Source organism: Hyperolius riggenbachi, chromosome 2 (assembly GCF_040937935.1).
Source record: "Hyperolius riggenbachi isolate aHypRig1 chromosome 2, aHypRig1.pri, whole genome shotgun sequence".
NCBI classification, from domain to species: Eukaryota; Metazoa; Chordata; class Amphibia; order Anura; family Hyperoliidae; genus Hyperolius; species Hyperolius riggenbachi.
In genome coordinates this window covers 574,802,286-574,827,711 of record NC_090647.1, presented here as the reverse complement: position 1 = coordinate 574,827,711, position 25,426 = coordinate 574,802,286, and the positions used below count along the sequence as shown (strand labels likewise).

Below are 25,426 nucleotides of genomic sequence, written 5' to 3'. Positions count from 1 at the left end.
ACTCTGTCTGTGTATCATTGCCAGCCCTCCTCCCAGTCATCAGACACTCCCACCCAGCTCTGCCATAGAAAGTGCATTGTCTCAGCATGAGAAATATTGGCCAATCAGATCAGAGATGTGGGAGGGGAAAACAGGAGGAAAGAGGCTTCAGCCAATCAGGATGCATTAGTTATGTCTGAGGGGAAAGGAAAGCAGAAAAAAAGAAAACCCAGCATGCCCTGCAACTTCCTTTGTGTGGCAGATGTACCAAGTAAGTGCCAGGGAGACTGGGGAATGGTGTCTGATGGAGAAGAAAAGTAAGAGTGATTATTAGCTTGTGGATTGCCTGGTTAGCATCCTTATTACTTGTTTACCAGATAAAATTATAGAATTGATTTTATGCCCGACAGTTACACTTTGAAAGCTGAGCATGTTAGTGAGACCGGACCTGTGTTTAGTAAAACCAGACTGTTGAACTGAAATAAGATGATTCTGTGCAATGACACAGACCGTCCCGTGTCTCAGAGTGCTAAAATATAGGAACTGTTAACCTTTTTGTCTATCTGCTGCTCTCAGAAGCCCAGTTCACTGCCAGTAAAGTGTTTTATGGCTGTAATTCCGTGAGAGGTTCAGTGAGGGGTATGCTATTGTCAGACTGAGTTGCTGCATGCAAAATGTGCGTCAGGTGAAGCCGATATGAGTGTAAACAAGAAATACCGTCCTGAATTGGACACTAACTGAAACCGATAAATATTTACTGTGGTGATAATGATAGTAAACCATTAGTAAATTACCGTTATTTTTCTAAACCTTAACCCAATCCTACTCTCTCACAGAACCCTCCCCCCGATGCCTAACCCTAACCACCCCCACCACACACACTCATCCTTCATAACTATCCTACCACTATGTTCTGCCATTTCCTGCCTGATGGGGGTGGTATTAACTTGGACTTCCCTGGACATTAATTTCTTCACCAGCAGAGGGCTCTGGGGACTTTACATCATCCTGAGCCTCCACCATTCACCAGCAGGTGGCGTGTTCCTGCCACCACAAAGAATTGCAGTTTCCTGTTTGGCCTCCAGATGGCTTCATTGGAACTCATTGAGATTGCTCAGTCACCACCAGCTGCATCCTGCGGTTACTAATCACTTGGTCTATTAACCACTTTACCCCCACGCGTACAGATTTCTCCATCCCTTTTTCCATCCTTTCACCACCAGGGACGGAGAAATCCGCTCTAGCGCGCACTCCCGCTCGTAAACACGCCGCCGGCCGCTCGCCCGGAGATCCATGAACGGGAAAATCCATTCCCGTACGTTGATCTAAGCCCCACAATGATCTTCTGCTTCTCCGATGAGCAGCGTGATCATTGTGAAAAAAGAAACTTTCCCAGCCTCCTAGTACAACACTGTTACTCTATAAACTATGGGCTTGTAATTAGGGATGGAGGCAGAACTGAAAAAATGCACCTTTATTTCCAATTAAAATGTTGGCGCCAAACATTGTGATAGGGACATAATTTAAACGGTTTTATAACCGGGATAAATGGGCAAATACATTTCATTTACAGTACATTTTAATTACAGTAGCATGCATTATTTAAAAACTATAAAGGCCGAAAACTGAAAAATAATACATTTTTTCCCACATTTCTTCCTATTTTCCCATTAAAACACATTTAGAGTAAAATAATTCTTGGCATAATGTCCCACCTAAAGAAAGCCTAATTGGTGGCGAAAAAAACAAGATATAGTTCATTTCATTGCGATAAGTAATGATGAAGTTATAGACGAATGAATGGAAGGAGCGCTAAAAGGTGAAAATTGCTCTGGTACTCAAGGGGTAAAACCCCTCAGTTGGGAAGTGGTTAAAGAGCAGCTGTCAGCCATACTATCTCAGAAAAAAAAAAACATATATAAACGCTTGCTCTACTTACATAAAGTACAGTGGCTTGCAAAAGTATTCATCCCCCTTGAAGTTTTCCACATTTTGTCACATTACTGCCACAAACATGAATCAATTTTATTGGAATTCCACGTGAAAGACCAATACAAAGTGGTGTACACGTGAGAGGTGGAACGAAAATCATACATGATTCCAAACATTTTTTACGAATAAATAACTGCAAAGTGGGGTGTGCGTAATTATCCAGCCCCTTGAGTCAATACTTTGTAGAACCACCTTTTGCTGCAATTACAGCTGCCAGTCTTTTAGGGTATGTCTCTACCAGCTTTGCACATCTAGAGACTGAAATCCTTGCCCATTCTTCTTTGCAAAACAGCTCCAGCTCAGTCAAATTAGATGGACAGAGTTTGTGAACAGCAGTTTTCAGATCTTGCCACAGATTTTCGATTGGATTTAGATCTGGACTTTTACTGAGCCATTCTAACAAAGGAATATGTTTTGTTTAAAACCATTCCATTGTTGCCCTTGCTTTATGTTTAGGGTCATTGTCCTACTGGAAGGTGAACTTCCACCCCAGTCTCAAGTCTTTTGCAGTCTCCAAGAGGTTTTCTTCCAGGATTGCCCTGTATTTGGCTCCACCCATCTTCCCATCAACTCTGACCAGCTTTCCTGTCCCTGCTGAAGAGAAGCACCCCCAGAGCATGATGCTGCCACCACCATATTTGACAGTGGGGATGGTGTGTTCAGAGTGATGTGCAGTGTTAGTTTTCTGCCACACGTAGCATTTTGCATTTTGGCCAAAAAGTTCCATTTTGGTCTCATCTGACCAGAGCACCTTCTTCCACATGGTTGCTGTGTCCCCCACATGGCTTGTGGCAAACTGCAAACGGGACTTCTTATGCTTTCTGTTAACAATGCCTTTCTTCTTGCCACTCTTCCATAAAGGCCAACTTTGTGCAGTGCATGACTAATAGTTGTCCTATGGACAGATTCCCCCACCTGAGCTGTAGATCTCTGCAGCTCGTCCAGAGTCACCATGGGCCTCTTGCCTGCATTTCTGATCAGCGCTCTCCTTGTTCGGCCTGTGAGTTTAGGTGGATGGCCTTGTCTTGGTAGGTGTACAGTTGTGCCATACTCCTTCCATTTCTGAATGATCGCTTGAACAGTGCTCCGTGGGATGTTCAAGGCTTTGGAAATCTTTTTCTAGCCTAAGCCTGCTTTACATTTCTCAATAACTTTATACCTGACCTGTCTGGTGTGTTCTTTGAACTTCATAGTGTTGTTGCTCCCAATATTCTCTTAGACAACCTCTGAGGCCCTCACAGAGCAGCTGTATTTGTACTGACATTAGATTACACACAGGTGCACTCTATTTAGTCATTAGCACTCATCAAGCAATGTCTATAGGCAAGTGGGCAGCACGGTGGCGTAGTGGTTAGCGCTCTTGCCTTGCAGCGCTGGGTCCTCGGTTCGAATCCCAGCCAGGGCACTATCTGCAAGGAGTTTGTATGTTCTCCCCGTCTCTGCGTGGGTTTCCTCCGGGCGCTCCGGGTTCTTCCCACATCCCAAAAACATACAGATAAGTTAATTGGCTTCCCCCTAAAATTGGCCCTAGACTACAATAAATACACTACAGTGTCCCCAACCTGTGGGCCGCAGCCCACTAGTGGTCCGCAGGACATTTCATGGTGGGCCGCGGCTTCAGACTCACTTTTGGCAGATTAACAACATTACACTTCTAATTCTAAGGGCAGCCGCGGCGGGAGGGCGGGCGCATCATACTAGACCAGTCTCCAGGCCCGCCCCCCTCACTCTGTGCGACCGAAGCAGTGGGCGTACGCGTACTACGTTTCAAGTCCCGCCCCCTCACTATGTGTGGCCAATCACCCCCTTAAGCGATGGCGGCGACGAAGCTATTATCGGAGGCGCCAGACCCGCCTCCTGCATCAGTGGGGATTCCTCTCGGAGGCCTATGTCATGCCTCCATGTGGCCAATCACCCCCTTCTCAAGCGGCGGCCAATAGCAATATCGGAGGTGCCAGTCACGCCTCCTCCATCAGTGCACCAATCATCATTCCCCCTTCAGGCTCCAGTCCCGCCCCCCTATTATACAGGCCAATCAATGAATGGCTGCATGTATTTCACACAGCGACATAGTCGCAGTGTATACAGAGCGCAGCATTTGGGCGCCATTAGAGAGAGAGGAGGTCAGAGCCTGCCGCTGAGAGCCTGCCGCTGAGAGCCCACTGAGAGCCTGCCGCTGAAAGCCTGCACGAGCCTGACATATAGCAATCAAGTAAGCCTTACTTACTTACTTACTTAGTAAGGATCACACACCCCACACACATATACATATGTGTGTGTGTGTATATATATATATAACTGTGCTTGCTATACTGGGCTAACTGTACTTGCTATACTGCTATACTGGGCTAACTGTACTTGCTATACTGGGCTAACTGTATTTGCTATACTGGGCTAACTGTACTTGCTCTACTGGGGTAACTACTGGCTATACTGGGGTAACTGTACTTGCTATACTGTGGTAACTATACTTGCTATACTGTGGTAACTATACTTGCTATACTGGGCTAACTGTACTTGCTATAGTGGGCTAACTGTACTAGCTATACTGCGCTAACTGTACTTGCTATACTGTGGTATAGCGGGGGGGCTGGAGAAAGTTTTGGTCGGGACAGTGGGCCCCGGGCTCAAAAAGGTTGGGGACCCCTGCACTACACGATGCATACATAGACATATGACTATGGTAGGGACTAGATTGTGAGCTCCTCTGAGGGACAGTTAGTGACAACACTATATTCTCTGTACAGCGCTGCGTAAGATGTCGGCGCTATATAAATGTTAAATAATAATAATAATAACTGACTGCACTCAGATCAAAGGGGGCTGAATAATTACGCACACCCCACTTTGCAGTTATTAATTTGTAAAAAATGTTTGGAATGATGTATGATTTTCGTTCCACTTCTCACATGTACACCACTTTGTGTTGGTCTTTCATGTGGAATTCCAATACAATTGATGCATGTTTGTGGCAGTAATGTGACAAAATGTGGAAAACTTAAAGGGGGCCGAATACTTTTGCAAGCCACTGTATTATATATTGTTTTTTCCGTACTGAATTGGGCTTAAACACTGAAACAAAATTTTGAACTTTTTCGGGAGATATAACATTTTTGAGTGAAATATGTTAAAAAAAAGTGCAATAAAAAACAAAATATTTTTCTGTTGTGTTTTGTTTTTTTCAAAGGAGAATTACATTTACTGACAAAAATGTTACTGTTTGTAAAAGCCCCGATCCTGCTGAATCCAATGATACCAGATACAGTATGTATTGCTATCCCACTTTTCCTGTCCTGGAATAGGTGCAGCCAGTACAGGTAGCCAGATATAGCTGCAGCCAGTATAGGTAGCCAGATATAGCTGCAGCCAGTATAGGTAGCCAGATATAGGTGCCGCCAGTACAAGTAGCCAGATATAGGTGCGGCCAGTACAGGTAGCCAGATATAGGTGCAGCCAGTATTGGTAGCCTGGAATAGGTACGGCCAGTCCAGCAGCCAGATATACTGTAGGTGCAGACAGTGTAGGTAGCCTGGAAGGTTCCCCCAGTCCAGGTAGCCAAATATAGGTTTTGCCAGTATAGCTAGCCAGGTATAGGTGCCACAAGTCCAGGTAGCCAGATATAGGTGCAGCCAGTACAGGTAGCCAGATATAGGTGCAGCCAGTACAGGTAGCCAGATATAGGTGCAGCCAGTATTGGTAGCCTGGAATAGGTACGGCCAGTCCAGCAGCCAGATATACTGTAGGTGCAGACAGTGTAGGTAGCCTGGAAGGTTCCCCCAGTCCAGGTAGCCAAATATAGGTTTTGCCAGTATAGCTAGCCAGGTATAGGTGCCACAAGTCCAGGTAGCCAGATATAGGTGCAGCCAGTATAGGTAGGCCGGAATAGGTGCAGCCAGTACAAGTAGCCAGATATAGCTGCAGCCAGTATAGGTGCCCCAATATAGCTAGTAGGTACCCACACTTTAGGTAGCAGGTATAAATTCCCCAGTATAGGTAGCAGGTATAGGTGCCTCTGTGGGGAGGGGGTATGACATCATCCCTCCCTCCACATGGGCCCCCCTCATAAGCTCTCATGTGCCCAAGGTAAGCCAAAGACGGGTAACGAGGAGGCTGAGAGAGGACTCTACGATAGACTTTACAGTTTAATACTCATGTTTCATATGTGTGGATTCATGACACCTTACTGAATGTAAATGTGCAATCCATTTATTGATAGGACTGATGTGCACAGAGAGATCAGCCATACAGATGTTCTGCCAGATTTCCTCATTTCTGAAAGGTAAAAACAAGGAACACCAAGAGCCCCAATAGTATAATATGTACTGGTAAATGGTTACGAGATCGAGTAACTATTATTACTCACAAAGCAGAGTTACCATTAGGCAACCACTGTAAAGGCAGGTGGGGAGATTTTCCTGACCCCACTCAGGAATAAGAAGTCACTCTCTGTAGATGAGAAAAAAGGGGGTTCAACCCTCCACCCAGGGTGGCCTCAATATTATGCAGGAGAACAGAGGCGCCAAAAGGATAAAAGGAAGCTAAAAGAGCTTAAAAACCAAATTCTTGGTAAATAGAGGAGGTAGTGGTGGACTTACCTCCTCCAAGTAGACACACAACAACTGTAGTAATGACAGTCAATATATTTTATTTATGAACTCCAAATATGCAGCGCGTTTCGCAGGTTTGATCCCGCTTCTTCAGGCAATAACAACGGAGCAATAGCATATGTGGTCAGTAGAAGGTGCCTGGCTCGTTTTATACAGGGTGCCTCTTACCCCCCCCCCCCCCCCCGGCCCCACAGGATGAGCTCTTTAAAGAGAACCCGAGGCGAGGTTCTAACAATGAAATCCCGATACAGAGGCTGGGTCTGCTTATAGAGCCCAGCCTCTGTTGCTATTTAGGTTCCCCCTAACGTCCCCCTGCGCTCAGTGAGACCCTATAATTCACAGCTGTGCTGTGCGGCTGTGTTTACCTTTGTAATGTCAGTCTCGGCTGCTCCCCCCGCCTCCTACATCGCTCCGGTCCCCGCCCACGTCCCTTGCCTCCAATCAGCGTGGAGGGAAGGGACGTGGGCGGGGACCGGAGCGATGCAGGAGGTGGGGGAGAGCGGAGACTGGCATTACAATGGTAAACACAGCCGCTGCTGACACGCTCAGTGTCGGCAGCGCGGCTGTGAATTATATAGGGTCTCGCTGAGCGCAGGGGGACGTTAGGGGGAATCTAAATAGCAACAGAGGCTGGGCTCTATAAGCAGACCCAGTCTCTGTATGGGGAATTCATTATTAGAACCTCGCCTCGGGTTCTCTTTAAGAAATCTGGTACAACAGACCTCGGGGGTCCTTGTCTATCATCTGTTTGTGGAATTCCATCTACCGACACGCCAGCCGGACACTGGCCAATACACCGTACTTTGCACTATGCAGCCAAGACTTTGCCGCTTATTGGCCAAACACGGTATTTTCAGCTTTTCAGACATTCCCATTATTTTCTCTCTTCTGCTTATTGTACAGCCAATCCTCTGTCCAAGTGCTAGATATACGTCACCATTTTCCTGTATATTTGTGTATAGTTTCCTAATAAACCCAGTGATTTATTCATTCCAGTGTTTTCCCTTATTACCTGCTTATTTCTGATCCCTGCTAGAGCTCTGTCCTCAGAAGAGACGCACTACCGCATTGTTTATCTTCTCTTCACCTCGTGTATCATGTGTGGTCACATCATCCAACCTTAAAGGGATGCGTAAAGAGACTCTGAAGTCTCATCGAATTCAGGTTTTTACTTAAAAAATCTCTTTAACATCATTGCCCCAAGTAAAACGCTGCATCCCCGCCGTGGCTGAACACTAACTAAATCACCCCAAACTCCCCAGCAACAATCCACGACTTTCTTGGTTGTGGATTTTGCTACCCAGGGAGGCAGAGCTTTCAGCTGCAGCTCTGCCTCCATGTGCGTCAATCCGCGCATATCTCCACCTCTCCCCCGCCCCTCTCAGTGAAAGAAGACTGAGAGGAGCCCGGAGAGGCAGCAATCCGCTCTGATGGATGCATGTAGAGGCAGAGCTGCAGCCAAAAGCTCTGCCTCTTCACGGAAGCGCTCCCCGCAATGTGCCCCGGGGGGAATTTGGGGGGAATTAGTTAGTGTGCAGCTGCGAGGATGGAGTTAGGGCATTGATATTAAAGAGATTTTTAAAATATAAACCTGAATTTTGAGAGACTTCAGTCTCTCTTTAAGCCATACAAAAATGTGTTCTACTCACCTGGGGCTTCTACCAGCCCCCTGCAGCTATCCTCTGCCCTCGCAGTCATGATCTGGTCCTCCTGTCCCATGCCAGCAGCTACTTTCACTTTCAGCGACAGGACCAACAGGTCTGACCATGCGTCTGCTTCTTCACGTTCCTGTCCGCAATAGCGGGGACAGGAGGACCCGAGCGAGACTGCGAGGGCACAGGATGGCTGCAGGGGGCTGGTAGAAGCCCCAGGTGAGTAGAACTCATTTTTTTGTATTGCTTAGGTGTCCCTTTAAACGGTTGCTTTGCTCACAGTGCAGTTGCCTCCAGAAGCCCCTAGTGGATGAGACCTGAACAGCGGCATAGTAAGATGGGGTTGGCGGGTGGCATCACAGCGATTCCAGGTGGCAGTCCGATAAATCCCTGGACCAACTCTGCTGGGAATTACCTAGTAATTATAGCCAGGGATGTCGTTCAATGCACGGAGACCATCCAAGCCCTCCTTACATCTGTCAGGTTAGGAAAACACACATCCTCCACTCTCACCCTGAGCACTGGCGTGCCACAGGGCTGTGTAGTAAGTCCTCTCCACACTGAGCACTGGCGTGCCACAGGGCTGTGTAGTAAGTCCTCTCCACACTGAGCACTGGCGTGCCACAGGGCTGTGTAGTAAGTCCTCTCCACACTGAGCACTGGCGTGCCACAGGGCTGTGTACTAAGTCCTCTCCACACTGAGCACTGGCGTGCCACAGGGCTGTGTACTAAGTCCTCTCCACACTGAGCACTGGCGTGCCACAGGGCTGTGTACTAAGTCCTCTCCACGCTGAGCACTGGCGTGCCACAGGGCTGTGTACTAAGTCCTCTCCACGCTGAGCACTGGCGTGCCACAGGGCTGTGTAGTAAGTCCTCTCCACACTGAGCACTGGCGTGCCACAGGGCTGTGTAGTAAGTCCTCTCCACACTGAGCACTGGCGTGCCATAGGGCTGTGTACTAAGTCCTCTCCTCTACTCACTTTTCACCCATGAATGCCAGTTTTTCCATAACTCAAACATAATTGTTAAGTTTGCAGATGATACGACCGTCATTGGGCTTATATCAGACAATGAGGAAGCTGCATACAGAGAAGAAGTTAGGAACCTGACTGCATGGTGCAGCATTAAAGAGACACTGAAGCGAAAAAAAATGATGATATATATATATATATATATATATATATATATATATATATATATATGTATGTAGTTCAGCTAAGAAATAAAACATTAGGAGCAGAGACATAAGTCTAATATGGTTTCCAGTACAGCAAGAGTTAAGAACCTCCGGTTGTTATCTATGCATAAGAGCCATTGAGCTGCACGACTTTCAAAGTCGCAGAGAGCTCTGTCTTCTGAAGCTTGTACCGAGTTTTCTATTGCAGAGAGCAGTTCAGGGCAGGTCAAAAGTTCACTAGCCTGCTCTGTAAAATCATTTACAATGCTGAGTAGTGTGTAAACTGCACATATTAGAGAATGATGCAATGTTATAAAAAAAAAATCTGTATAACTGAAAATAAAAATATTCAATTTATTTTTTTTGCTACTAATATTTTAGTAATTATCCGTACTACACATACAATTCATTATATCATTATTATTATTTTGCTTTTGTGTCTCTTTAATAACCTGATTTTAAATACAAAAGAAGTTATTCTGGACTTTAGGACCCCAAAAAGACCACTCACATACCGCTAATGATCAATGCAGAGGCTGTAGAGAGAATTTCCAGCTGTAAGTTTTGGGCGTCACCATCGCAGAGAACCTGTCCTGGGCTGACAATGCTTTATCTGTAACTGGCAAAGCACAACAACGCCTCTACTTTCTGAGAAAACTAAGGAGCGCTAACCTCCCACAGAAGCTGCTGGTTAATCTCTACAGATGCACTATAGAAAGCGTTCTGACCAATTGCATGACGGCTTGGTACAGCAGCTGCACCAAGGTTGCCAGAGAAGCCCTGCAGCGAGTTGTTAGAACAGCAGAAGCCATTATCAGCACTGAACTACCATCACTGGAACTCTTGTATAAGACTCTCTGTATGAGAAGGGTCAAAACATCATCAAGGACAACACTCACCCCAGAAATGCCTTGTTTGAGCTTCTTCCATTAGGCAGGCATTTTATATCACTCCGCATTACACACAAACAGACTGAAAACCAGCTTTTTCCGTTCTACCATAAAATTGATTAACTCTCCTGAGATAATGAACATGGTGTACAAATTGTTTAAATATTTGAACTACCTGGCATACTTGTATAATTCCTCTATTTCTCCCTTTGTTACTATCCCTATGTGCACTGTGCGGCTGTCATGAAAGTTGTGTTACACAATGACAATAAAGTGCTTGAATCTCTTGACTCTTTACATGCAGATATAGAATTTGCCATCACTGCTTCCTGAGATGAGATATTGGAGAGACATGCGCGGTCTTCTCCTATTCCATGCAAACGTAAATACTTCTCAGCCAGGAGATAGAGTGGAGATGCCATCAGACAATAGTGTAATCAGGGTAGAGAACACAGGGGCATAGTTAGCTGTGTAGAGTGTCATAGGAGTTGCTGCTCTTACCCCTAAGTATTTAATAAAGCAAGGCCTATACTGCACACCAAAAGCAGAAGAAATATGCAAGCCTGGCCTGCAGGAAAGTTACAAAATAATACTTGTGACTTGGCCAGGATTAAGTCCCAACACTAGAGCATGAGTGTAACAAATGAGGAAGGGTAACCTGCGGGTAAGTTACTATTAAAGCTAGATCCTCAGCAAACAGGGATAATTTATATTCAGCGCTACCAATAGAGTAACCCTTGCTGTCCTGCGAATAGCAACTGCCAGGGGCTGCATTGCTAAGGCAGAAATAGCTGGGGATAGTGGACATCCCTGCCTAGTGCCCCTGGCAATGGAGGGCGGCATTGGGCAAGAGGTAGGAGGCTTCATAGTGGCAGAAGAGGAATAGAGCACCCCAATAGCATTCAAGAAGTCACAATGTACCCGGAATCTCTGACCTGCAGAGTCCATATAAGGCCAATTCAGGCTGACAGAAGCCTTCTCAGTGTCCAGGGCTAATACTGCCAGTTGGCCAGAATGCTTTATAGCATGGTGAATAATGTCTATCATTTTATGGCTATTGTGGGACTGCCTGAAGGGCACAAAGCCCACCTGATGTTTATGTATAAGCGGGTTTATACATTTATGGACACTGGCTGCCATTATTGAGGTGAGAAGCTTGTAGTGGAGATTTGGAGAGAGATTGGTGGATAGTTAGTCGGGGAGAGGGGTCCTCGCTGTCCTTAGATATCACCGTGACATGACCGGCTGGAAATTCAGGGAGTACAGGATGACCTCCAGGTATAGTTATAGAGTTTGGGGGGAGGGGGGAGGAAATTGTGTATAATATTTGGGCGTCAGGATAACAGGACCAGGTGCTCTCCCAGCTTCTCATTATTAATAGCTGCAGCCATTTCCTCATCTGACACCTCGGCGTTTAGCTGTTCTCTAGACTCATCCGAGAGGTGGGGGGGAAATATCAATAAGAAACGAGGCAGCTTCAGCTCTAGATGCTATTCTATCGGGACTGGAAAGTGTCTGATCATATTGCTGGAAGGTATTGTAGAGCAATTGGGGGTTAGTTGCTTCAGTCCCGATCGCTGGCCTCATTTTGTGTGTCCTGTTTACATGTCACTAACTGTCCTCAGAGGAGCTCACAATCTAATCCTACCATAGTCATAGTCTAATGCCCTACCGTATTATTATTATTATGTATTCATAAAGCACTGACATCTTCTGCAGCACTGTACAGAGTACATAGTCATGTCACTGACAGTCCTCAGAGTTCACAATCTAATCCTACCATAGTCATAGTCTAATGTCCTACCATATTATTATTATGTATTTATATAGCACTGACATCTCCTGCAGCACATTACAGAGTACATAGTCATGTCACTGACTGTCCTCAGAGGAGCTCACTCTCTAATCCTACCATCGTCATAGTGTAATGTCCTACCATATTATTATTATGTATTTATATAGCACTGACATCTTCTGCAGCACAATACAGAGTACATAGTCATGTCACTGACTGTCCCCAGAGCTCACAATCTAATCCTACCATAGTTATAGTCTAATGTCCTACCATATTATTATTATGTATTTATATAGCACTGACATCCTCTGCAGCACATTACAGAGTACATAGTCATGTCACTGACTGTCCTCAGAGGAGCTCACACTCTAATCCTATCATAGTCATAGTCTAATGTCCTCCCATATTATTATTATGTATTTATATAGCACTGACATCTTCTGCAGCACATCACAGAGTACATAGTCATGTCACTGACTGTCCTCAGAGGAGCTTCAATTACCATTATGATGTTTTAATTATGAGTAGCTAACATCATAGCTCACAATAGTCCTGAATGTGATAAGTGACAGATGAGGGGGAAATAGACAGCCTTAACTCTCTAAACACACACAGGGTGCAGTTCTCTGTTTCCTTCTGTCCTGTGCAAGGGTTTAGGCCCACTTTAAATACTCACTGGCTGCTCTGTCTTCCTATGAGTAATAATTGACGCTGCAGTTAGCTGACTGACCACAAGAGGGCAAACCCACCTCCAGCAGCTGGAACGCAGACACCGGAAATAGAACCACAGAGAGGAAGTAATGACAGACCGGAAGTAAATCAGGGATTTCCTCGTGCTGCAGACTGAGAGGTGAGAGAGGAGTTTATATTTGTAAAATAACTCAGTTATAAATAATATTTTAAAAGTAAAAAGTGGGAAAATATTTTTATTTGCAGCCAACACAGGGTGAGGGGAGGAGCACATAGTGGGGGAGGGGAGGAACACATAGTGGGGGAGGGGAGGGCAGGTATTGGCGTGGGGGGTGGAGCACATAGTGGGGAGGACAGGTATTGGGGTGAGGGGGGGGGGGGGGAGGGCAGGTATTGGGGTGAGGGGAGGAGCACATAGTGGGGGAGGGGAGGGCAGGTATTGGGGTGAAGGGAGCACATAGTGGGGGAGGGGAGGACAGGTATTGGTGTGGGGGAGGGGAGGACTTGTCAGAGGTGGGCTCACCAGTCCCTAAGGACTCTAATTCGTGATTGAAATAAGGCTTAATTTTCTCAGCTGTGCGGCTGGGAGAGAAGGGGTTACTTACCCATAAGTCCAATGTCTTCTATGCGTTCCAAACGTCTTGCACGCGTCCTGGAAGACTCACTACCGCACACTTCCTCCTTCCAACTTGAAATAGGAAGTGCACAGTAGTGAGTCTTGCAAAGCGTCCAATAACACGCATGCAAGACGTTTGTAACGCATAGAAGAAATCGGACTTATGGGTAAGTAACCCCCTCTCTCCCAGCCGCCCAGCTGAGGCAATTAAGGCCTCATTTCAATCACGAATTCGAGTCTTTAGGGATTTGTAAACACAACCCTAGGACTGGTAATAGGTGGGGAAGTGTTTAGCATAGAGGACATGCTGTGCACTTCCTGTCTGTCACATGAAGCAGATAGACACCCCCTGCAGACGTGACTGGAGAGGTGAGGAGGGTTCTGGGAGTGTCACATGACTGGAGAGGTGAGGAGGATTCTGGGAGTGTCACATGACCTTACCTTCAGTCTCTCCATACAGAGTATCCCTTCTGTGAAGTCTGGTGACCATCGCGGTGCCCCCACCTCACCCCCTGATATCTGAGAGACACGAGAAGCCCACAACATCCTCACTGATCTGCTGTCGGGGTAAGTTGAGCATTAGCAGGAATTATGGGACAGTATCCAGTGACAGACAGTGATTTGTATGGTGGTAACTGTATCATTCTGTGTGTCAGGTTCCTATAAGGAGGCTCATTGTCTCATCTATTTCTCCATGGAGGAGGGGCAGTATATAGAAGGACACCAGGACCTCTACAAGGACGCCATGATGGAGAATCAGCCGCCCCTCACATCACCGGGTAAGAGGAGACTTTCATTACTTGTACAGGAGAGAGCAGTACTTGGGGTCCACCTAGACCCCCCATCATCTGATAATCACATAGAGACAATGTATTCAGTCTGTGTGTGTTTCCTACAGATGTATCCAGTAACAGAAACCCACCAGAGAGATATTATTAAACACTGTGGGAGGCGCCCCTAAGTCTCATATTATATAGAATATCAATTGAACACAGATAAGCGTAATGCGTCTTACCTGTTATGGAGGCTCGGACACGTATGGATCATATAAATCGAGTTTATTAATAGCACTATGGATTGGACAACGCGTTTCGCGACCACAAGTCGCTTCCTCAGGTCAAATACAGTGCTGTGTAGCGGAGACATACAGCGTGGGCGCCCACGCTGTATGTCTCCGCTACACAGCACTGTATTTGACCTGAGGAAGCGACTTGTGGTCGCGAAACGCGTTGTCCAATCCATAGTGCTATTAATAAACTCGATTTATATGATCCATACGTGTCCGAGCCTCCATAACAGGTAAGACGCATTACGCTTATCTGTGTTCAATTGATATTCTATATAATATGAGACTTAGGGGCGCCTCCCACAGTGTTTAATACTTTCTAATACCCCCACTACGTGGGGTCATACTTACTGTAAGTCCATTATAGTAGTATTCTTTTCCGGGAGCGGCGACCGACAAGGCCGAGTGGAGACGGTACTTCTCCACACGTTTTGATGGTGGTTGCCTAGTTAGCAACCCAGAATTGTGAGTATATTTCTTCTGCATTAGATCATCTTACGCTACGGTAATACACAATATCGGGCTCCCGGTGTCCCTGTGTTTTTTTTTGTCTCTACTAGCCCTACCACCAGAGAGATGTACAGGTCCTCTTTATTCCCAGGATTGTCCACCTAGATCCCCCATCATCTGATAAACACATAGAGACAATGTATTCAGTCAGTGTGTGTGTTTCCTACAGATGTATCCAGTAACAGAAACCCACCAGAGAGATGTACAGGTCCTCTTTATTCCCAGGATTCTCCACAGGATGATCTCGCCCCCCTCGGCCATTATCAGGTAGGTGGGACTGGGGGTCTTCAGAGACTCTGAACTGTATTATATTTTCCTTTTGCATGTGCTGTTATCTGTGATCACAACTTACATTATTTCTCATTTTGGGGCACTTAGGGTGGAGAACTGATACATGTAAGTGCTGTTGTTAAAGAGGAAGAAGAAGAGACGTATGTGAGGAGTGATCAGCAGTCTATGGAGGAGGGAGGCATGATGAGGACAAGTAAAGAGGAGGAAGAAGAGACGTATGTGAGGAGTGATCAGCAGTCTATGGAGGAGGGTGACATGAGGAGGACAAGTAAAGAGGAAGAAGAAGAGACATATGTGAGGAGTGATCAGCAGTCTATGGAGGAGGGTGACATGATGAGGACAAGTAAAGAGGAAGAAGAAGAGACATATGTGAGGAGTGATCAGCCGTCTATGGAGGAGGGTGACATGATGAGGACAAGTAAAGAGGAAGAAGAGACATATGTTAGGAGTGATCAGCCGTCTATGGAGGAGGGTGACATGATGAGGACAAGTAAAGAGGAAGAAGAAGAGACATATGTGAGGAGTGATCAGCAGTCTATGGGGGAGGGTGACATGATGAAGACAAGTAAAGAGGAAGAAGTGACGTATGTGAGGAGTGATCAGCAGTCTATGGAGGAGGGAGACATGATGAGGACAAGTAAAGAGGAAGAAGAAGAGACATATGTGAGGAGTGATCAGCAGTCTATGGAGGAGGGAGACATGATGAGGACAAGTAAAGAGGAAGAAGAAGAGACATATGTGAGGAGTGATCAGCAGTCTATGGAGGAGGGAGACATGATGAGGACAAGTAAAGAGGAAGAAGAAGAGACATATGTGAGGAGTGATCAGCAGTCTATGGAGGAGGGTGACATGATGAGGACCTATAAAGAGGAAGAAGAAGAGACGTATGTGAGGAGTGATCAGCAGTCTATAGAGGAGGGATACATGATGAGGACAAGTAAAGAGGAAGAAGAAGAGACATATGTGAGGAGTGATCAGCAGTCTATGGAGGAGGGAGACATGATGAGGACAAGTAAAGAGGAAGAAGAAGAGACATATGTGAGGAGTGATCAGCAGTCTATGGAGGAGGGAGACATGATGAGGACAAGTAAAGAGGAAGAAGAAGAGACATATGTGAGGAGTGATCAGCAGTCTATGGAGGAGGGTGACATGATGAGGACCTATAAAGAGGAAGAAGAAGAGACGTATGTGAGGAGTGATCAGCAGTCTATAGAGGAGGGATACATGATGAGGACAAGTAAAGAGGAAGAAGAAGAGACGTATGTGAGGAGTGATCAGCAGTCTATGGAGGAGGGAGACATGATGAGGACAAGTAAAGAGGAGGAAGAGGAGACATATATGAAGAGTGATCAGCAGTCTATGGAGGAGGGTGACATGATGAGGACAATTAAAAAGGAAGAAGAAGAGATGTATGTGAGGAGTGATCAGCAGTCTATGGAGGAGAGTGACATGAGAAGGACAAGTAAAGAGGAAGAAGAAGAGACGTATGTGAGGAGTGATCAGCAGTCTATGGAGGAGGGTGACATGATGAGGACAATTAAAAAGGAAGAAGAAGAGACGTATGTGAGGAGTGATCAGCAGTCTATGGAGGAGGGAGGCATGATTAGGACAAGTAAAGAGGAAGAAGAAGAGACATATGTGAGGAGTGATCAGCAGTCTATGGAGGAGGGAGGCATGATGAGGACAAGTAAAGAGGAAGAAGTGACGTATGTGAGGAGTGATCAGCAGTCTATGGAGGAGGGAGGCATGATGAGGACAAGTAAAGAGGAAGAAGAAGAGACATATGTGAGGAGTGATCAGCAGTCTATGGAGGAGGGAGGCATGATTAGGACAAGTAAAGAGGAAGAAGAAGAGACATATGTGAGGAGTGATCAGCAGTCTATGGAGGAGGGAGGCGTGATGAGGACAAGTAAAGAGGAAGAAGTGACGTATGTGAGGAGTGATCAGCAGTCTATGGAGGAGGGAGGCAGGATGAGGACAAGTAAAGAGGAAGAAGAAGAGACATATGTGAGGAGTGATCAGCAGTCTATGGAGGAGGGAGGCATGATGAGGACAAGTAAAGAGGAAGAAGAAGAGACATATGTGAGGAGTGATCAGCAGTCTATGGAGGAGAGTGACATGACGAGGACAAGTAAAGAGGAAGAAGAAGAGACGTATGTGAGGAGTGATCAGCAGTCTATGGAGGAGGGTGACATGATGAGGACAATTAAAAAGGAAGAAGAGACGTATGTGAGGAGTGATCAGCAGTCTATGGAGGAGGGAGACATGATGAGGACATATAAAGAGGAAGAAGAAGAGACATATGTGAGGAGTGATCAGCAGTCTATGGAGGAGGGAGGCATGATTAGGACAAGTAAAGAGGAAGAAGAAGAGACATATGTGAGGAGTGATCAGCAGTCTATGGAGGAGGGAGGCGTGATGAGGACAAGTAAAGAGGAAGAAGTGACATATGTGAGGAGTGATCAGCAGTCTATGGAGGAGGGAGGCAGGATGAGGACAAGTAAAGAGGAAGAAGAAGAGACATATGTGAGGAGTGATCAGCAGTCTATGGAGGAGGGAGGCATGATGAGGACAAGTAAAGAGGAAGAAGAAGAGACATATGTGAGGAGTGATCAGCAGTCTATGGAGGAGAGTGACATGAGGAGGACAAGTAAAGAGGAAGAAGAAGAGACGTATGTGAGGAGTGATCAGCAGTCTATGGAGGAGGGTGACATGATGAGGACAATTAAAAAGGAAGAAGAAGAGACGTATGTGAGGAGTGATCAGCAGTCTATGGAGGAGGGAGGCATGATGAGGACATATAAAGAGGAAGAAGAAGAGACATATGTGAGGAGTGATCAGCAGTCTATGGAGGAGGGAGGCATGATTAGGACAAGTAAAGAGGAAGAAGAAGAGACATATGTGAGGAGTGATCAGCAGTCTATGGAGGAGGGAGGCGTGATGAGGACAAGTAAAGAGGAAGAAGTGACGTATGTGAGGAGTGATCAGCAGTCTATGGAGGAGGGAGGCAGGATGAGGACAAGTAAAGAGGAAGAAGAAGAGACATATGTGAGGAGTGATCAGCAGTCTATGGAGGAGGGAGGCATGATGAGGACAAGTAAAGAGGAAGAAGAAGAGACATATGTGAGGAGTGATCAGCAGTCTATGGAGGAGGGAGGCATGATGAGGACAAGTAAAGAGGAAGAAGAGACATATGTGAGGAGTGATCAGCAGTCTATGGAGGAGGGAGACATGATGAGGACAAGTAAAGAGGAAGAAGAAGAGACATATGTGAGGAGTGATCAGCAGTCTATGGAGGAGGGAGGCATGATGAGGACAAGTAAAGAGGAAGAAGAGACATATGTGAGGAGTGATCAGCAGTCTATGGAGGAGGGAGACATGATGATGACAAGTAAAGAGGAAGAAGAAGAGACGTATGTGAGGAGTGATCAGCAGTCTATGGAGGAGGGAGGCATGATGAGGACAAGTAAAGAAGAAGAAGAGACGTATGTGAGGAGTGATCAGCAGTCTATGGAGGAGGGAGACATGATGAGGACAAGTAAAGAGGAAGAAGAAGAGACATATGTGAGGAGTGATCAGCAGTCTATGGAGGAGGGAGACATGATGAGGACAAGTAAAGAGGAAGAAGAAGAGACATATGTGAGGAGTGATCAGCAGTCTATGAAGGAGGGAGGCATGATGAGGACATGTAAAGAGGAAGAAGAAGAGACATATGTGAGGAGTGATCAGCAGACTATGAAGGAGGGAGACATGAGGAGGACATATAAAGAGGAAGAAGAAGAGACATATGTGAGGAGTGATCAGCAGACTATGAAGGAGGGAGACATGAGGAGGACATATAAAGAGGAAGAAGAAGAGACATATGTGAGGAGTGATCAGCAGACTATGAAGGAGGGAGACATGAGGAGGACATATAAAGAGGAAGAAGAAGAGACATATGTGAGGAGTGATCAGCAGACTATGGAGGAGGGAGGCATGATGAGGACATGTAAAGAGGAAGAAGAAGAGACATATGTGAGGAGTGATCAGCAGTCTATGGAGGAGGGTGACATGATGAGGACAAGTAAAGAGGAAGAAGAAGAGACGTATGTGAGGAGTGATCAGCAGTCTATGGAGGAGGGTGACATGATGAGGACAAGTAAAGAGGAAGAAGAAGAGACGTATGTGAGGAGTGATCAGCAGTCTATGGAGAAGGGAGGCATGATGAGGACAAGTAAAGAGGAGGACAATGTTACAGAGGGCAGAACAGGTGAGTAATCAGCAGTAATATAGGATAATGTGGATGGATATTGCTGGTGTGGCTGTATTGCTGCTCACAGACTGGCCTGATTCGGGGTTATGCTCTGTAGACTTGTTAGATTTTTGTCATCTTAGCCACTCCCCACCACAGGCCATTTTACTCTTAACGCCAAGAGCCATTTTCACCTTTCAGTGCTCCTCCCATTTATTTTGCCATAGCATTATCACTACTTATCACTACTATGTACATTACTGTGCACAGATAGGAGGGGGGGGGGGTTAGTGTTACCGGTCTGTAATAAGCTGATAATGGTCACAGTACATTACTGTACACAGATCAGTCACAGCAGGGGGGAGTTAGTGTTACTGGCCTGTAATAAGCTGATAATGGTCACTGTACATTACTGTACACAGATTGGTCACAGTAGGGGTGACTAAGTGTTACCGGTCTGTAATAAGCTGATAATGGTCACTGTACAATACTGTACACAGATTGGTCTCAGTAGGGGGAGTTAGTGTTACCGGCCTGTAATAAGCTGATAATGGTCACTGTACATTACTGTACACAGATTGGTCACAGTAGGGGGAGTTAGTGTTACCGGTCTGTAATAAGCTGATAATGGTCACTGTACAATACTGTACACAGATTGGTCTCAGTAGGGGGAGTTAGTGTTACCGGCCTGTAATAAGCTGATAATGGTCACTGTACATTACTGTACACAGACTGCTCACAGTAGGGGGAGTTAGTGTTACCGGCCTGTAATAAGCTGATAATGGTCACTGCACATTACTGTACACAGATTGGTCACAGTAGGGGGTGACTTAGTGTTACCGGCCTGTAATAAGCTGATTATAGTCACTGCACATTACTGTACACAGATTGGTCACAGTAGGGGGTGACTTAGTGTTACCGGCCTGTAATAAGCTGATTATAGTCACTGCACATTACTGTACACAGATCAGTCACAGCAGGGGGGAGTTAGTGTTACTGGCCTGTAATAAGCTGATAATGGTCACTGTACATTACTGTACACAGATTGGTCACAGTAGGGGTGACTAAGTGTTACCGGTCTGTAATAAGCTGATAATGGTCACTGTACAATACTGTACACAGATTGGTCTCAGTAGGGGGAGTTAGTGTTACCGGCCTGTAATAAGCTGATAATGGTCACTGTACATTACTGTACACAGATTGGTCACAGTAGGGGGAGTTAGTGTTACCGGTCTGTAATAAGCTGATAATGGTCACTGTACAATACTGTACACAGATTGGTCTCAGTAGGGGGAGTTAGTGTTACCGGCCTGTAATAAGCTGATAATGGTCACTGTACATTACTGTACACAGACTGCTCACAGTAGGGGGAGTTAGTGTTACCGGCCTGTAATAAGCTGATAATGGTCACTGCACATTACTGTACACAGATTGGTCACAGTAGGGGGTGACTTAGTGTTACCGGCCTGTAATAAGCTGATTATAGTCACTGCACATTACTGTACACAGATTGGTCACAGTAGGGGGTGACTTAGTGTTACCGGCCTGTAATAAGCTGATTATAGTCACTGCACATTACTGTACACAGATTAGTCACAGTAGGGGGGAGTTAGTGTTACTGGCCTGTAATATGCTGATAATGGTCACTGTACATGACTGTACACAGATTGGTCACAGTAGGGAGGAGTTAGTGTTACCGGCCTGTAATATGCTGATAATGGTCACTGTACATTACTGTACACAGATTGGTCACAGTAGGGAGGAGTTAGTGTTACCGGCCTGTAATAAGCTGATAATGGTCACTGTACATTACTGTACACAGATTGGTCTCAGTAGGGGGGAGTTAGTGTTACTGGCCTGTAATATGCTGATAATGGTCACTGTACATTACTGTACATAGATTGGTCACAGTAGGGGGGAGTTAGTGTTACCGGCCTGTAATAAGCTGATAATGGTCACTGTACATTACTGTACACAGATTGGTCACAGTAGGGGTGACTTAGTGTTACTGGCCTGTAATAAGCTGATAATGGTCACTGTACATTACTGTACGCAGATTGGTCACAGTAGGGGGAGTTAGTGTTACTGGCCTGTAATAAGCTGATAATGGTCACTGTACATTATTGTACACAGATTGGTCACAGTAGGGGGAGTTAGTGTTACCGGCCTGTAATAAGCTGATAATGGTCACTGTACATTACTGTACACAGATTGGTCACAGTAGGTGGGAGTTAGTGTTACCGGCCTGTAATAAGCTGATAATGGTCACTGTACATTACTGTACACAGATTGGTCACAGTAGGGGGAGTTAGTGTTACCGGCCTGTAATAAGCTGATAATGGTCACTGTACATTACTGTACACAGATTGGTCTCAGTAGGGGTGAGTTAGTGTTACTGGCCTGTAATAAGCTGATAATGGTCACTGTACATTACTGTACACAGATTGGTCACAGTGGGGGAATTAGTGTTACCGCCCTGTAATAAGCTGATAATGGTCACTTTACATTATTGTACACAGATTGGTCACAGTAGGGGTGACTTAGTGTTACCGGCCTGTAATAAGCTGATAATGGTCACTGTACATTATTGTACACAGATTGGTCACAGTAGGGGGGAGTTAGTGTTTCCAGCCTGTAATAAGCTGATAATGGTCACTGTACATTACTGTACACAGATTGGTCACAGTAGGGGGAGTTAGTGTTACTGGCCTGTAATAAGCTGATAATGGTCACTGTACATTACTGTACACAGATTGGTCACAGTAGGGGGGAGTTACGTTTACTAGCCTGTAATAAGCTGATAATGGTCACTGTACATTACTGTACAGATTGGTCACAGTAGGGGGAGTTAGTGTTACCGGCCTGTAATAAGCTGATAATGGTCACTGTACATTACTGTACACAGATTGGTCACAGTAGGGGGAGTTAGTGTTACCGGCCTGTAATAAGCTGATAATGGTCACTGTACATTATTGTACACAGATTGGTCACAATAGGGGGGAGTTAGTGTTACTGGCCTGTAATATGCTGATAATGGTCACTGTACATGACTGTACACAGATTGGTCACAGTAGGGAGGAGTTAGTGTTACCGGCCTGTAATATGCTGATAATGGTCACTGTACATTACTGTACACAGATTGGTCACAGTAGGGAGGAGTTAGTGTTACCGGCCTGTAATAAGCTGATAAGTGTCACTGTACATTACTGTACACAGATTGGTCTCAGTAGGGGGGAGTTAGTGTTACTGGCCTGTAATATGCTGATAATGGTCACTGTACATTACTGTACATAGATTGGTCACAGTAGGGGGGAGTTAGTGTTACCGGCCTGTAATAAGCTGATAATGGTCACTGTACATTACTGTACACAGATTGGTCACAGTAGGGGTGACTTAGTGTTACTGGCCTGTAATAAGCTGATAATGGTCACTGTACATTACTGTACGCAGATTGGTCACAGTAGGGGGAGTTAGTGTTACTGGCCTGTAATAAGCTGATAATGGTCACTGTACATTATTGTACACAGATTGGTCACAGTAGGGGGAGTTAGTGTTACCGGCCTGTAATAAGCTGATAATGGTCACTGTACATTACTGTACACAGATTGGTCACAGTAGGTGGGAGTTAGTGTTACCGGCCTGTAATAAGCTGATAATGGTCGCTGTACAGTACTGTACACAGATTGGTCACAGTAGGGAAGAGTTAGTGGTACCGGCCTGTAATAAGCTGATAATGGTCACTGTACATTACTGTACACAGATTGGTCACAGTAGGGGGGAGTTAGTGTTACCGGCCTGTAATAAGCTGATAATGGTCACTGTACATTACTGTACACAGATTGCTCACAGTAGGGGGAGTTAGTGTTACCGGCCTGTAATAGGCTGCTAATGGTCACTGTACATTACTGTACACAGACTGCTCACAGTAGGGGGAGTTAGTGTTACCGGTCTGTAATAAGCTGATAATGGTCACTGTACATTACTGTACACAGATTGGTCACAGTAGGGGGGAGTTAGTGTTACTGGCCTGTAATAAGCTGATAATGGTCACTGTACATTACTGTACACAGATTGGTCACAGTAGGGGGAGTTAGTGTTACTAGCCTGTAATAAGCTGGTAATGGTCACTGTACATTACTGTACACAGATTGCTCACAGTAGGGGGGAGTTAGTGTTACCGGCCTGTAATAAGCTGATAATTGTCACTGTACATTACTGTACACAGATTGGTGACAGTAGGGGTGACTTAGTGTTACCGGTCTGTAATAAGCTGATAATGGTCACTGTACATTACTGTACACAGATTGGTCACAGTAGGGGTGACTTAGTGTTACCGGTCTGTAATAAGCTGATAATGGTCACTGTACAATACTGTACACAGATTGGTCTCAGTAGGGGAAGTTAGTGTTACCGGCCTGTAATAAGCTGATAATGGTCACTGCACATTACTGTACACAGATTGGTCACAGTAGGGGGTGACTTAGTGTTACCGGCCTGTAATAAGCTGATTATAGTCACTGCACATTACTGTACACAGATTGGTCACAGTAGGGGGTGACTTAGTGTTACCGGCCTGTAATAAGCTGATTATAGTCACTGCACATTACTGTACACAGATTGGTCACAGTAGGGGGAGTTAGTGTTACTGGCCTGTAATAAGCTGATTATAGTCACTGCACATTACTGTACACAGATTGGTCACAATAGGGGGGAGTTAGTGTTACCGGCCTGTAATATGCTGATAATGGTCACTGTACATTACTGTACACAGATTGGTCACAGTAGGGGGGAGTTAGTGTTACCGGCCTGTAATAAGCTGATAATGGTCACTGTACATTACTGTACACAGATTGGTCTCAGTAGGGGGGAGTTAGTGTTACTGGCCTGTAATATGCTGATAATGGTCACTGTACATTACTGTACATAGATTGGTCACAGTAGGGGGGGAGTTAGTGTTACCGGCCTGTAATAAGCTGATAATGGTCACTGTACATTACTGTACACAGATTGGTCACAGTAGGGGTGACTTAGTGTTACTGGCCTGTAATAAGCTGATAATGGTCACTGTACATTACTGTACGCAGATTGGTCACAGTAGGGGGAGTTAGTGTTACTGGCCTGTAATAAGCTGATAATGGTCACTGTACATTATTGTACACAGATTGGTCACAGTAGGGGGAGTTAGTGTTACCGGCCTGTAATAAGCTGATAATGGTCACTGTACATTACTGTACACAGATTGGTCACAGTAGGTGGGAGTTAGTGTTACCGGCCTGTAATAAGCTGATAATGGTCACTGTACATTACTGTACACAGATTGGTCACAGTAGGGGGAGTTAGTGTTACCGGCCTGTAATAAGCTGATAATGGTCACTGTACATTACTGTACACAGATTGGTCTCAGTAGGGGGGAGTTAGTGTTACTGGCCTGTAATAAGCTGATAATGGTCACTGTACATTACTGTACACAGATTGGTCACAGTGGGGGAATTAGTGTTACCGGTCTGTAATAAGCTGATAATGGTCACTTTACATTATTGTACACAGATTGGTCACAGTAGGGGTGACTTAGTGTTACCGGCCTGTAATAAGCTGATAATGGTCACTGTACATTATTGTACACAGATTGGTCACAGTAGGGGGGAGTTAGTGTTTCCAGCCTGTAATAAGCTGATAGTGGTCACTGTACATTACTGTACACAGATTGGTCACAGTAGGGGGAGTTAGTGTTACTGGCCTGTAATAAGCTGATAATGGTCACTGTACATTACTGTACACAGATTGGTCACAGTAGGGGGGAGTTACGTTTACTGGCCTGTAATAAGCTGATAATGGTCACTGTACATTACTGTACACAGATTGGTCACAGTAGGGGGAGTTAGTGTTACCGGCCTGTAATAAGCTGATAATGGTCACTGCACATTACTGTA

General features: G+C 45.5%; 1 pseudogene; it reads left to right on the top strand.

Moving 5' to 3' along the window:
* LOC137545326 (zinc finger protein 729-like) overlaps window positions 1–25,426 on the top strand; it is a 139,640-nt pseudogene that overhangs the window by 79,038 nt on the left and 35,176 nt on the right.